We start from the raw sequence: 13,638 nt of genomic DNA on the forward strand, positions 1-13,638 counted from the left end.
GCTGCTGTTATACAAAATACCAGAAATGAATTGGCTTTCACAAAGGGGATTTATTAGGATACAAATTTACAGTACTAAGGCCACAAAAGTATCCAAACTAAGGCATCAACAAGAGGTTACCTTCACTGAAGAAAGGCTGATAGCATCCAGAATACCTGTCAGCTGGGAAGGCACGTGGCTGGCATCTGCTGGTCCCTTGCTCCCAGGTTGCATTTCTAAATGTCTTTTTCTAAAATGTCTCTGGAATTCTGTCTCTCTTAGTTTCTCTCAGTTCTCTGCTTAGTTCTCCTGGGGCATTTCTCTCTAAGCATCTGGGAGTCCTCTCTTAGCTTCTCTAAGGCAGACTCTGGGCTTCATCTCTTAGCCAGCAAGAGCTGAGGGAAGGCTGAGACCTCAATGCAGGGGGAGTTCAAGCCTGGGGAGGGAAGTCACATGCCAGGAGGATACTTAGCACTCATTGGATAAGGCATATCACCCAGGAGATCAGAGGAGCCAGAGACGGCAATTCACAGTCCTCCCTAATTCATAGTCCTCAGCCATTTTGGAGTGGAGCAGAGAATGGGAAGGAGGGGAAGCCCAAGAAATATTAGAGTATAGTGGGTCAAATAGTATCCCCCAAAATTTATGTCCATCTGGAACCTCAGAGTGTTTGCACATGTAATTCACTAAGATGAGGTCATACTTGATTAGATGTCTTCAAGAAAAGTGGCAGGTACACACAGAGAGACCCAGGGAAGAAAGCCACGTGAAGATGGAGGCAGAGGATGGAGTGAGGGTCTACAAGCCAAGAAACATCAAGGATTGCTAGCAACCATCAGAAGCCAGGAGAGGCATGGAGAAGATTCTCCCTCAGAGCCTCCAGAAAGAAGCCACACTGCCGACACCTCGATTGCAAACTACTGGCCTTCAAAATGGTAAGAAAATAAATTTCTGCTGTCTTAAGCTGCCAAGTTGGTGGCAATTTGTTACAGCAGTCCTGGGAAACTAATACAGAGACTTGTTTATTTCCTCAAAGTAAGTTTGAAATTGAATAAGTCTAAAAGTTAACATTTTCCCATTACCAGGAGGTGGAGTTTATGAGTAAAATCATATTAACAATAAGCAGAATAAAGGTGTTACATTTTCTCCCCACATTCAAGTTTTACTGTGAGTTAACTTTGCTAGTCCCACCAAAAGAATTAAAAACAGGGACTTTAACAGATATTGTACTCCAGTGTTTACAGCAACATTATTCACAATACCCAAAAGGTAGAAGCAACTCAAGTGTCCAACAACAGATGAATGGATAAACCAAACACGGTACACACATGTAATGGAATATAATTCAGCCATAAAAAAAGGAATGAGGTTCTGCATCAACCAGATATGTCCCCTTTGCTCACAGAGTCGACACCCACTTTCAACATGAACAGGTTAGGGTGGTCACTGCTTAGACATCTCTGAAGATAGGGAAGGTGATTAAACTAGAGGGAAGGGTAGCAACAAATAAGACGGAATTTAACAAAGAATTATGAATGCTGAATCTTTACATAATTTGCTTTTTCTTAGTTACTAGGGTATTAGAATAGATAGAAGGAAAGAATTGAAATGGTGGAACTGCAACCCATAACTTCCTTTGAAATTTGTTCTGTAGTTACTTGTTAAATTGTAATTTGAAAACCATACCTTTTTTTATATATATTATATTTTACAATAAGGAAATAACTGAAACTATGGTACTATAACTCATAATAACTTTGGAAATTTCCTATATATCTACTTGTTAAATCATGCTTTGAAAGATACTACCTTTTTGTATATGTGTTATATTTCACAATAAGGAAATAACTGAAACTGCGGAATTGTAACCTCTAATATTCTTTGAAATTTGCTTGCTACTTGTTAAACTGCACTTGGAAAGTTATCGTTTTTATGTATATGTGTTATATTCTACAATAAAAAAAGTTAATAAAAAAAAACAGGAATGAGGTTCTGATACATGTTATTACATGGATGAACCTTGAAGATGTCATGTTAAGTGAAAGAAACCAGACACAAAAAGTCAAGTATTGTATGATCTCACGTATATGAAATGCCTAGAGTAAACAAATTCATAAGCCAGAAAAGAGCTTACAGGTTACCAGGCACCGAGGGTGGGGAGAAATGGGGAATTATTGTTTAATGAGTATAGAGTTTCTGTTTGGGGTGATGAAAAACTTTTGATATGGGATGCTAGTGACGGTAGCACAACATTGAGTGAAGTTAAAGTCACCAAACTGTACACATGAACTTGGTTAAAATCGGAAATTGTGTGTTGTATATACGTCACATAACATTTAAAAAAAGGGTGGGGGGGCGTTGCTAGGAAGAAACGTGGAGCTGGCCCGGCATCCCTGCCACAGATCTCCGCCCCTTCGGTGCCTTGTGGCTGCTCCAGCAGTCGGGAGCCCTGGCTGTGGGGCAGCCCCAGGCCTCCCGCAGCATGAGGAGGGGGGATCTCCTGTGGGCTCCCAGGTCAGGCCAAGGACCCACCCTGTGCCACTCCAGCCCCAGCCCCTGCCATCATGAACTTAGATAGACGTGGAGATCCACATCCAGCACAACTACCCCGGAGCAAGTTGCCAGCCAAGGTGAGGTAGAAGTTCATAGAATATGAAAAATAGGTTGTCCTATCCAGTAACGTCAATCAGATACGATACAGGAATAATTTAAACACGTCAAGAAAGACAAATGCAAATACAATGAGGAACTCCTAAAATATGGTGGAGAGCATCTCAGCTGTACTCCTACCATTTGTCGTAGGTATGGTTAAGGGTCTGCGGATAACACCATTTTCATATTACACTAGGATTATGGAGGATCTTATGAACCTTGAGAAAAGTTATGATTCATTGCTCAGTTTCACTGCTGCTGACTGTCTAAGACTTCTTGGCATAGGAAGAAACCAATACATTGATGTTATGAATCAGGGTAGATCATTTAAAAAAAAAAATCAGATGGAAAACAGCCTGTATCTTTTACTAATAAAGTCAGTGGAAATTACCATACAGGCGTGGCACATGGTGCAGGCTGGTTATATCACAGAAGAGGACACAGAGGTTTATATAACAAAGGATTTGTTTATCCGGATGTACCAATATCTGATGACATTTGTACAGCAGTTACTTCTCTTGAAGGGTTTGTAATGAATCGAGTGCAAGATAATTATTTTGAAACTTTATAAAATATTTGTTTCAGTAGACACACTAATGTTGCCGAGCTTGCAAATGTCCTTGAGATAAACTTATCCCTGGCTAAGAATGCTCTTTCAATGCATTGCTTACTGGGCTTTGCCCATAAGAAGGGGCAAGTAGTAAATTTGGATCAACTTCATTCATCATGGAGGAATGTTCCCATCTGTAAATAAAGAGTACTTTATGCCCACAAAAGATGCTCCTATCATGGGATGGTGGTGAAAGTAAGAGCTTCATTGGCTATTGATACTGATATAAATAGTCAAGAAGATCCAGCTGGCACAGCCAGCATAAGCAATTTGAATCTGTCTACAGGATAAACAAAACATACTGCACTCGTATTTGACTCAACTCTTACTACCTTTTTAATGATGGGAAATCTTTCACCAAACTTGAAAAGCCATGCAGTCCCAATGTTAGAAGTTGGTAAACTCTCAGATGAGTCTCTGGGCAGCTTTCTTGTAGAATTAGAAAAGGTTCAGAGCACTGGTGAAGTTTCGATCATGCACTTAATTCTGAGAAAGACAATACTGTTTCTGCATCATAATAAAGATCTAGTTGCACAAACTGCACAGCCAGACCAACTCAATTATGGCTTTCCTCTGGATCTCTTATGCTGTGAAAGCCTTCTTGGTTTGGACCCTGCGATTTGCAGCAGGGTCCTAAACAAAAATTTCACACTGTTTGTTTGCACGGCTCCTCTCACCAATGAAATCCAGCCCATCAGCTGCTGCACCCTGCAGCATATCAGACCAGCTATCCAGAAGTCAGTTGTGTCTGATTTAAGCTGTACATTTATCATATCACTGGGCAAGTGATATCCCTCTTACTGTCCAAAGGTACAAGACTTCAAAAACTGCCAGATACATTCCAGGATGATGATCATGATTCTTGAGGAGTTCCTCCTTCAGATGTGCTCACAATGTTGAATGATGCCTAAACACATTCTGCTTTTTTAATTCAGGGACATGGTTTGCATGGGATAGGAGAAACTGTGCAGATACTATTTCCATTTGAAATGAACTACAAGGAGAGTTTACTCATGTCAATATGAGTGATCATAAAGCATTGCAAATATTAAAGAACAAAATAGACTTGCAGCATTTCTGTGGATATGTCACTATGTTGAATGCTTCTAAGTAAACTTGGAGACAGAAAACTCAGTGATGCCTCTGATGAGAGAGAAAACTGATTTGGCTTCCGGCTCAAATGTAAATGGGAGCACAGAGTCATTTGAAACGGTCACTGAGGAAGCAACTATGGATTCAACAACAAAACAAAACTCTGTTGCCAAAACAGAGGGATATCAGGTTCCTCTTGAACTGTGCTTTGGAATTCCACTATTTATTTCTAAATTAAACCAGGAAGTTTGTAGGAAAATTGCTACACACAGCCTTTGCAGAGAAGAGAGCCTTCAAAACCTCTTACATTCCAGTAGAAAACTCTGTCTGCAAGTCCTTAACTTTGTTCACTCATTTCAGGAAGGTGCCTCAACGCTGGACATTCACACAGAGACCAGTTTTTCCAGTTTGCTTTCATAGTCATTTTATGCCGATATAGGAGTTCTACTCCTGCAGAGAACTTACTACTTAAAGATGACATCTTATCAGAATGGAATGGAGGGTCAACTTCCTCACTTCTTATTGCTAATCTCCATTTGCAATAATTTGGTTACTCCATTTGTTGCTCACGTGTTCTGCCTTATTTCTTTCTTAGCATTAGCTTTATAATGCCAGCCTCGAAAAAGCATCCCACTGCTGCAGTGCAGTTCATGCGTAAAAGATTTTAAAAGTTTGGAGGACATGTTCATTGTTTTCTAAGGTTTTGCTCATTATTGCACATCCTAATGCAACAAAGAACTTTTTGGCAGCCAGCACGTATTTTTTTACCATGAGATAATCTGTGTTTATTTTATAAAACTGAGGATATACTTTATAGGCTTTCTAATGACTATATTTATATGCAGTAACTATGAATATTGCAACAGTAGTTTTATAGGTTAATTTACCAAACATAAGTCTTGTTTAATTTTATATTTTATTACCCACACTTTAGGGATCATTGGAGAAGATGGAACTCTTTCTCTAAAAAGACTTCTTGATACTGAAAGTAGCAAAACTGTAAAAACAATAAACATCAAGTACTGAGAGATGACATGATGGGGTATTAAGTATTCCTGTGGATGTCTGTAGATTATATTTATCAGTCGAACATTGTTGAAGGTAAATGTAAATCAGCACAGTCATATATAACTTACCCTTGATTTATAAGGTCTTAATTCAGACTATAATGATTCATTGACATCTCATAAGAAACTTTGGAAAACATTCTATTTTTAAACAATGTTTATACAGTATGTGGACTTTGGTTTTCACTCACTTTGGGCTTTATATTTTCATAGAGTCTTTATGGGAAAATAGAATTTTTTTCCACTCTAGTATCTGTTGCTGCTGCACATTTTCACCCTGATTTCATTTTTTGTTTAGTAGCTGCACCAATGAATTGTTTTGAAATTGAATTTGATGTTTTCAAACTAAGGATTCTGATTTTAAATTAGAATTACATATTAGAAGCAGTAAGGCTGTATCTTCTGATCAAAACACTCCAGTGAAAGGCCTACTTTGAAGATATTTTCTAAAGCATTCTGGATCTTAAATTTGTGTGAATAGTTTTGAAGGAAAATGATAAAGAAAAATTGAATAATTTCGAAGTGTTTTTTGAGTCATTGATTCTTTTGGTATCTCAAATGTTAATTAGGAGAATTGTAATCACTTTTTTAGATTTTTTAAGTTGCCTTCCTTAGGAAGTTTGTGCTGTGTTATATTTAGCTCCTCTAGAGGGGAATCAGTTACTAGTCGAAAACTGTAACTAAACTAACTGGTCAAGCAACATATATTGAAAACAGCTAAAGCATTAGAAAATTTGGGGAAGTTATAACCTAAACAATTTTGCTGATACTTTCTTGTTATTTATAGACCTATTTGTGTTTTTGACATACTTCTGGAAACCTATGCCTTTCCTAAAACTATTAATATAGCCATGCATTCATACCATAGCCTAGCTATAGAATTGAGTGTTTTAGACCAGGTTACTTGTGAAACAGTCAGTGCTGTGTTTTGGGTAAATGCAGTAATATTTAGACTTCTATTTAGTCTTGTATGAGGTAGAAACCAAGTATATGTTATAAATATTTGTCTATAACAGGAAAAATATGTACTAATATTAAAATAACTTCTATGGCTCTGAACCATTCATTTATTTTTCTAATAATTGATATTGAACAGTCCTAGTGTTATCAGGAATGTGTGTAACTTTTGCAGTCTTACAACTGAAAGTTGTTAAGTGCTTATTTTGATCAGGACTCTTTAATCTCATTTTCATTCTATTTTTTAAAATTAGTTGTAGTTATTTTATTTATTCATGTATTAATCCAAGCTTACTGGAATGACAAGTACATTAATAAAGAATTGAATATTTGTGGTTGTTGGCAGTGAACCCAGTTGTTGGTGAATTTAAAGCCTAAAATATGGGAGTGGTTTGCTGCTATATTTCCTTTGAGAGATAAAGGAGGAAAGAATAAAACCTAACAATGATCATGAATTTTAGGGAAAGTACTAAAAAAAAACATGTGGTAAACTCTTGTTTCTTGTGTGAATAAGGAAAGATCAATCATCAGATTCTCAGCTGAAGACCACTCATAATCTTAAGAAGAGAAAACCTGAATTTTTAGAGCTGTTAGCAAAATGTGAAATGCTGCTCTCCATGCTTTGCTTAATGAATTTGGCTTTGTTTCATTTATACATTGACTCATGAAGAGGCATGTCTTACAACTTAAAAGTGTTGATCCAATTCAACTAAAAGGTAAACTGAAAATGCAGACTTCAAATGCCAAAGAGTCATTAAAGAAATTTTATCAAAAAAAAAAAGATCAGGAGGACTAAAAGCTAAAATGGCAAAGTCTGTGGCCCCAGAATCTTCATTTTTTCAGTCAAGCAATATTCTTGCCTCTTTTGGGAACCAATCCACTCGGCACTGGACCTAGACAAACAGGAACATGGTCAAAGGATGACAGCCAGGATAGGAAAATATGCCCTTCAGAAAAGCTTCAGGAATGGAGATTGTTGACCTGAAGACAGGAGTCTTGGGAACAGCCAGCAACGTTCTTCACACATTGACCAGCCTCTCCCAGGCAGACTGAGCAGTCAGTGAGAGCTCTGTTAAAATAGACTGGGTGCCAACAGGAAGGAGGGAATTTCTAAACACCTGGGGTGATCAAGTAGGAATTTAGTGACCATCTGACTAAGATGCTTCAGAAGGGATTCCTGGTGGATTTAGTGAGGGTTGGACTAGAAGACTTCTGAGGTCTCCTTAACCTCAGCATCTCTAACTCTCATTTCAGATATTCTTTTTCCGAAGCATCTAGGTCAGTGCCTTGTGCCAAAGAAGGTGCTCAGCAACGACGTGTTGAATGCACATCAGGAATGTCACGTATAACTCATGTGTTGGCATTTTCTCATCCTCAGCGAAGGCAGACATCACAAATCAATCATAGCACTCTCTCTCACTAAGTTCCAACATGACTTTGAAGTCTTTCTCACTTCAGTAATCCAGACAGCTACCACCATCACATAAAATATCATGTGTGTTTGTGTGTATATATAATAATAATTACTCTTTTTATTATGGCTTTAAAAATTTGCTACTCTGCTAAACACCTTTCGCCAATTGTTACACACGCCAAATATTTGCAGCTGTGGTGACTGACAGTTGCGATAACTCAGGTAATGAGTGATGTAGAAGGCAAAAGAAAATGGGGGTGGGAGCAGAAAGGAATGCATGAACTGAACACAGATGTCTTGTCATAGCCTCACTGGTTGAAGTTGCTGATGAGGATTAGATAAAGGGATTTTTCCAGTGACACCAAGACGCCAGCTGAGGCTGGCTGTAGATTTTTATGGGCATCGATTTGCACACTTGAGTGATTCTCCAGCACTGCTCAGTATCCTAATAATAATTACTCTGAAAATTTCTGAAGTAGTAGTTTGAGTGAAGATTGTTAGAGTCAAAGAGGTCAGGAAACCAAGGGGTGGGTGTATTAAATGGGTCATCTAATGAAATGCAAAGATCCCTTTTGATGTCAGCTTATTTCTCTTAAAAATAAATAAAAATTAATTAAGAAAAATAAATAAATAATTTTCAAAAAGAGAAATAAGCTGATATGATATAAACTGTTAAGGAAAATACAAGTGGCACATGGATAAGGCAAAAAAAAAAAAAGTCACAAGGGCAGTATGCAAATGACTCAAGTCTAAGAAACACCAGGCTGGAGCACAAACTTAACACAAGTGCAGTCTTCCATGTTGAGGACCACCCTGGGAAGGGAGGGGAAGTACTGTCATCAGATGATTCCTAGATGATAGCTACAAGGATGGAAGCCTAGACTAGGTGGGAAGTATAGTAGGTGCTCAGTTTGTGAATGAACTCATGGGTAGAAAATGTTAGAGCCTGAGAGTATCATTCTTAAGGTAAAGATTCTTGCATGAGAAGGTCAGAATACTGTTGTGGGAAGCTGGAGGGAAGCTGGTGTTGCTGGAGAGGCCCCAGATGGGGAGTGGGAAGAAAAAGGGCAGAAGTGGAAGCCCATCCTCAGAATAACCTACTATCTATCAGTGGGAGTAATGTTTAGGGAAGATGTTGAAGATGTAGGGTTCCTACAGGATATTTTCACTGGGGTTTTTGGCTACCCATTCAAGCTTAATAGGTGGGAAGCCATAATGTCTCCCTCAGGCCAGCCTCCTCTCCATACTTGTCTGTGCTCTCAGTTGTATCACCATTCACCAGCCCTGAGCCCCAAGTCCTTGAAGTCATCCAAAATCCCACCCGCTCCCCCTTCCAGTTAGCCATGAGGTTTTGTTGACACTTCCTTCACAACTACCTCACATCCATCTCTTGCTTTCCAATCCCTACCAAAGGTCTTCTGCACACTGTGGTTTCCATACCATGCATCTCCTTGTTCATGCAACAAATATTTGTTCAACTCCTACAATGTGCGAAACACATAATATCTCCTTGTCCTCATGATTTAACCTTTGGGGAGGAGAGGAGGCAGAAAATAAACAGTACACTTAACAAGATATGTTATAGTGTGTTAGAAGATGATAAATGCTACAGAGAACAAGAAAAGTTTGGGTAGCATAAGGGGGATTGGGAGAGGCCCTGGCAAAGAGAACAGTTTTTAAAAGGTGGTCAAGGTGGGTCTCATTTAGAAGGTAACATTTGAGCAGAGACAGAAAGGAGAGAAGTGAGTTAGCCATGCAAATGTACAAGGAAGAATGTTCCAAGTGGACGGAATGGCCAACATAAAGGCTCATCTCAATGCTTTGCAGCCAGATTAGTATTCATAAACATCATGACCATGCTCAGAAAGATTCAGTAACACCTCATGGCCTGTGTGATAAAATACAAACTTCTTCATTTGATATATAAGGTCCTCAGTAATCTGGTTTTGCTCAACTCTCCGACTAGCGGAAGTATCTCACAATGTTGTCCCTGACTAACCATGGACTCCAAAACAATATTTCTTATCATGTGCACAGTCTGTTAGCGGCTGAATTCTGCTTCTCCCCCAAAAATCTGTTGAAGTCCTACCCACAGAAGCTCAGAACATGACCTCATTTGGAAATAGGGTCATTGTAGACGTAGTTAGTTATGATGAGGTCTCCCTGGAATAGAATGGGCCATTAATCCAATATGATTGGTGTCCTTATAAGAAGAGAAGAGACACAGACACACAACGGAGAGTGTCATGTGATGAAGGAAGGAGGCAGAGACGAGTGTCGCAGCGACAAGTCAAGAAACACCAGGGACTGCTGGCAAACACCGGAAGCTAGAATAAGCAAAGAAGGATTTTCCCCTACAGGTATGGCCCAGCAACATCTTGATTTCAGACTTCTGTTCTCCAGAACTGTGAGAGAATATATATATATATATATATATATATATATATATATATATATATATATATATATATTTTTTTTTTTTTTACCCAAGCTATGTTCATAGGTGCAAGCAATAGAAGCCTAAAAATCTGGTTTACTTAACTAGTGGAATTACCTTGAATCATTATGGGATATTATTTTGTCCTGGTGGTATTTCAAAGTGTTAAAGAACTTTTTTTTACTAATGATACCTATATTTTCCAATATTTACCACAAACCATAAAAAGGGAACAGTGATTGGGTTATATTTTCAAGACATGGAGAAATTCAGGTTGAATTTGAAGTCTTTGGGGAGAGTCAATCCAGCTTTGCTCTCCCCTACCCTTTTACCTTTAGAGATGCAAATACCCATGTACAATCATACCCATGTACTATCAATATAACATTCATCAACTTTTAGAAAATCTGATCCATTTCAAGGACAACCTTTTTTGCAAAGTTGTGAACCAGGAAAATTATGAAATGGGTAGAATTTCTCTTGGGGTTCCCTTATTCACCTCCTATATCCCCAATGGCATTTCTTTGAACTACCCCAAGTTTCAATCATTCTTTTATCCATATTCTGCTCTCCAAAAATGTTTTAAAAATCTGATAAGTTACTCACATTTAGGCAAAAATGGGTGATAATGGCCCCAAATTTTCCCTCTTCAGGAACTTCATATTTAAGAAGAATTAAGTTTTCCAATCCTGGTCTTTTTAAAGGCCTGAATAAATGGAGAGACATACTGTATTCCAAAATAGGAAGATGCAGCATTGTAGTGATCTCAATTCTAAATTAAACCACCCATTTGATGTAATTCCAAATTTTAAAAATCCCATCAAGATTTTTAAGGAATATGAGAAGTTTATTACAAAGTTTTTTTTGATGAGTAAATGCATCCAAAGAGACATGAAATATTTGAAAAACAATAATAAGGAGGATAGGACTGTGGGAAGATGACAGAGTAGGAAGTTCCAGGAATCAACCACTCCACCAGGACAACTATTAAACAGGCAGAAATTATCCAAATGAACTATTTTGAAACTCTGAGTCCAACAAAACACTGTGCAGCATCCAAAGGAGAGCAGGAGGAATAGGTGGGTAAATTATGGTGAATACCAGTAAACTGCTTTCTCTGCACAGTGGTTACTGGTGCCCATTCCCACTCTCACAGCAGAGAGCATGGAATCTGGTGGGCATAACTTCCTGGTTTCAGCAAAGGATATAAAAATCCACTTCCCCAAGTCCAGGGTGGGCAAGAGCCAATCACTAATTGTGGCTTTTGATTAGCAACTTTGGGTTGCTGTGGGCCTGGCTCTGAGGATGGCCAACATTCCAACCCACCCTGCATGGGCAACAGAGGAGACTTAAAGACTACATGCTTCCTCAGAGCTGTGGAGGACAAGAGAAGAGCTGCATTTCTTAGACAGGTCAAGAAAGCACAGCTTTGAGGAGTTGGAGCCCTTCCTGGCTCCTCCCTCATCTTCTTTCCAGAGAAGTTTGTGCTCCTTTTATGGATCCCTGACACTGTTCCAGCTGGGAAAGACTGACTTGGAAAACTCCTCTCCAGTGTTCCCTACTCCCAGAATTTGCCCTTTAGGCAAAAGCAGCTTGAGATAATGAAAGCAGTGTAAGAATAATTGAGGCGGATGACATGGGGCAAAGGCTTACTTGTTTAACTCTGGCACTGCAACACCTGGGAGAGGGAGTAGAAGGGCATTCAAACCCCTATAAACAGGGAATTCCTAAGCAATGCACAAGCTCAGGGCAAGGCACAGACCCAGAAAAAGACAGGGAAGACCACATATTTTGCATTCATCCTGGGAGAACCTGCCTGGCAGAAGGGCCAACATTCAAGAAAATCTCTGTCATACCACCAGCTGCTTACACACTCAAGACACAGATACCTCAGGAAATAAATCCCAGAGTTAACATTTTAAAATATTAAAATGCACAGCATGCAACAAAAGATTACAAGCCAAAGAAACAGGAAATGATGGTCCATCCAAAAGAAGAGGATAAAAATCTGGAAAGCAAGAATGAAAAAGACTGGACTCTGGAAAAAGATGTTAAAAAATGATCTTCAATATGCTCATGAAGATGAAGGAAAATACAGTGAAAGAACTAAAGGGTATCAGGAAAACAATGAATGAATGATATGAGAATCTCAATAAAGATATAGAAAATTTTTAAAAGGAACTAAATATAACTACTGGAATTGAAGACCAAAATAACAGAAATGAAAAATATTGGAGCTGGCAGAATAATCAGTGAATTTGAACATAAGATAATTGAAATGAGTCAGGCTGAGGATCAGAAAGAAAAAAGAATTATAAAAAGTGAAACTAGCTTAAGAGATCTCTGGGACACCATCAATTAAACCAATACATGCATTATGGGAGTCCTAGAGGAGAATAAAGAGAAAAAGGGTAGAAGGATTATTCAAATAAATAATGACAGAAAAACTTTCCAAACATGAATGTTCACATCCAAGAACCTCAGAAAACCAAATAGGAAAAACTTGAAGAAAAGTACATCTCATCACATGTTGATCAACTGAAAAATGCAAAGGACAAGGATAGAGTTCAAAAAGCTGCAAGACATAAGAGTGTACATGGGAGTCCCATTAGATTGAATGACAATTTCTCATCAGAAACCATTGACAGCCAAGAATTCCATACCTGGCTAAACTTCCTTTCAAAAATGAGGGAGAGATTAAGACATTCTCAGATTTTAAAAAAGCTGATGGAGTTCATCACCACTAGACCAGCCCTACAAGAAATGCTTAAAGGAATTCTTCAGATTGAAGGGAAAAGATACTGACAGTAGTTCAAAGTGGCACCAAGAATTAAAGACCTCCATGAAGGTAACCAGTTGGGTAATTATAAATGCCAGTACTACTGTATTGTATTATTGGTTATGTAACTCTACTTCTTACTTCCAACAGGAGCTAAAATGAAAATGCAATAATGTAATGATAAATCTATGGTATTGGACATAAAATATACAAAGACATAATTTGTAACAAGTACCAAAAAAAGGTGAATGGATGGAGGGGTATAGGAAAAGTATATGTGTATGCTATTGTAGTCAAGTTGGTATCAACTCAAATATAATTGTGAATTATTTAGGATGTTAAATTTTAACCCAATGGTAACCACAAAGAAACATGAAAAATATATCCAGATAGGAGTGAAAGGCACCCAAGATGTTACAACATAAAAAAATCAAATAAATATTAAAGTAGGCATTAATGGAAGAATTGCGGGACAAAAAATGGTGTAAGACATAGAAAGACTAAATAGCAAAATGGGAGAACTTCTGCATTATCAGTAGTGACTTAAAATGTAAATGGAGGGCCACACCGAAACCAAGCAGGGTATTGGGGGTTGGGGACATTGATTATCAATCATGCCTACCTAATAAAAACCCACATAAACCCAGGACA

General features: G+C 38.3%; 1 pseudogene; it reads left to right on the top strand.

Annotated features, from left to right (window-relative positions):
• Positions 1-751: 751 nt before the first annotated feature.
• LOC119540841 lies at positions 752-4,878 on the top strand (annotated as a pseudogene).
• Positions 4,879-13,638: the final 8,760 nt, after the last annotated feature.

Source organism: Choloepus didactylus, chromosome 7 (genome assembly GCF_015220235.1).
Source record: "Choloepus didactylus isolate mChoDid1 chromosome 7, mChoDid1.pri, whole genome shotgun sequence".
Classification (NCBI taxonomy): Eukaryota; Metazoa; Chordata; class Mammalia; order Pilosa; family Megalonychidae; genus Choloepus; species Choloepus didactylus.